General features: G+C 37.4%; 1 long non-coding RNA gene across 1 annotated transcript; it reads left to right on the top strand.

Moving 5' to 3' along the window:
• Positions 1-473: 473 nt before the first annotated feature.
• On the top strand, positions 474-1,297 carry LOC129726648 (uncharacterized). The gene is made up of 2 exons (XR_008728378.1): positions 474-622; positions 682-1,297. It is a non-coding gene; the product is annotated as an uncharacterized LOC129726648 (long non-coding RNA).
• Positions 1,298-2,332: the final 1,035 nt, after the last annotated feature.

Raw genomic sequence — 2,332 nt, 5'->3', positions numbered from 1 at the left:
GACTGCCGCTATGCATGTCCATCATATTATAAGAGTTGACGAGCCAAAGAAAATGCATTTTATTACAATTTCGTATCATTGCTTTTTATGAGATAGTGCAAAAAGTTTGGATATTTTTTCAAAGTTCTCCAGTACTAAGTTGTCGAGTTCATCTGTTCTTAGGAAACTAAAAACTATCAATACCTTTTAGTAACTAAAACTATATTTCTCAGAAACTCAGTGACACCCGGGGCGAACCGTTACACCATCCCCAACAATGCTAAATCTTGTCGAATAGCAGCACCCAACAAATACCTAGCGGCAAAAGCAACTCCTGGGGTAGGGTAGGTGAGGTCTCCTTCTTTTGGGTCTCCTCCAGTAACCAGCCGCACTGACTTGTGCTCACCCTTATAATATCGGTAATTATCGTTAACGTCAAAAAATTAACGATAATATCGATGACCAGCACTTATCGATATTATCGATAAGTATCGATAAGTTTACCATCACTAGCGTCATTGCGAATAAAGCGCAGAATAAAGGCAAAGCGTTTGCAGGAAAGTATCAAGTTAAATTCAAAACTACAAAGTTGTACGTGCTTTAGGAATTGAAAATGACAAATAAAGAAGCTGGAAGTATTCAGGTAAATAAACTATTAAGTTATTGATTTGGTATTACTTTACCATGGATCAAATCTTTCAGGAAATAACTCAAAGTTTTTTTCTGGAAAGCTATCATAACGGATGTTGGTACATATCGTGAGTGATCATCTGAAAAATCTGCTAAATTATACTGGAATGTCGGCGAATGTCGCTCTTGAAAACCTTACAGAGATGAGCAACATTCAGCAACTAGAACAAATGATAATTACTCAAAAAATGAGAATTGTACAATTTTGTGCCACAAACTCTATAAATTTAGAAAGATATATGCCGTACTGCCAAGTCGATGAGGCAGATTTTTCTTTCACCTTCGTGGATAAGCTGACTATAATGGAAATTGCGCAATGTGTTAAGAAAAACGGTATCTCTGTAGAGAGCACTCGAAACCGAAATCGAACAGAGTGAAAAAAATTAAAATAATGAAGCCTCAACAGTCGTGGCCTGTATAAAATCTCGTAAAACATTTTGATGCACATCGTTCAAACAGAGATTCGAATTCGAACAAGCGAGGGCGAAGAACCCATGTAGTTTCTGAAAAGTGGCAATATACTCGAAGGCACCAGCAAAATAATGAGTCTCTGAACTGTTCAACAGAAGAACATATCTTAGATTTTTATGATGCTACGATGGATGAAAATATAGACAATAATAACATACCAGATAATAATATTATTTGCGATCAATTATAATCAATTTTGAATAATCAATTTTGAAAACATTATGCCCCTACCCATGGGTGGAGGACTTGACGGTGATCTGTCAAGCGTTTTTGCAACACAAAGTTCGATTAGAAAATTAGAAAAACGTCAGAAACAACTACCTACATCATAACAATTCGTTTGCACGCGTGTTTGTTTTTTGCTTTTATTTATTTTGTTTATTTATTTATTTATTTTTTTTTCTTCCCTCATTTTTAATTACGCTTGACTAATCACACCGCTAGTTTTAGTTTCGCATGATCTAACAAAACTAAATACTGGTGGGGTCGGTAAGGCTTAATCGAGGTTTCTACTAACCCTAACATCACTAACAAAACCTCGAGACTGACGTCCACCCATTGCACACATAGACATAAAATAGCATTACTAACCTTCCCTTCTTCTCGCACTTTTGCGCCTCCATTTATCTTTTAACATAGTTTCGCTTTTCACTTTAACAAAAACCTCATTTTACAAATCACTAATGCATAAATTCACTCATTTCTTTTACTTTTGCATGTGAGAACGAGAATTGGCGGTGAATTTCTAAATATGGAATTTGTAAATTATAATGACGGTGCGGTGTTAGTAACAAAAATGCCGGGAGATGGACATTGCCTATTTTCGGCCATATGTCATCAGTTATACAGTACGGATTCGAAAACAGAAAAGCATTAAAGTCATGGAGCTAAGGAGAGACATAGTGGGATATATCAATGAAAACATAGAAGAATTCAGGACGTCCATTCTGTCGACCCTGAATATACTTGATGAAGCGAGACCAGATGTACAATTACAGATCCAGTCTTACCTCCAAAGACTAGGAAACAGCAACGAATGGGGTGGAGAGGAAAGCATTGCTGCAGCTTCAAGACTGCTCAACAAGCGGATTGATGTCTACATGGAGGGCGGGCCTATGGTATCCTTTAACAACCATGCTGCTGCTGGCGGAATCATCAGGCTAGCCTACAGAACGGCCGGAAGAGCATCGCG

The sequence above is a fragment of the Wyeomyia smithii genome, chromosome 3 (assembly GCF_029784165.1).
Source record: "Wyeomyia smithii strain HCP4-BCI-WySm-NY-G18 chromosome 3, ASM2978416v1, whole genome shotgun sequence".
Classification (NCBI taxonomy): domain Eukaryota; kingdom Metazoa; phylum Arthropoda; class Insecta; order Diptera; family Culicidae; genus Wyeomyia; species Wyeomyia smithii.
The sequence above is the reverse complement of the archived record's forward strand: the minus strand, read 5'-3'. Positions and strand labels throughout refer to the sequence as shown.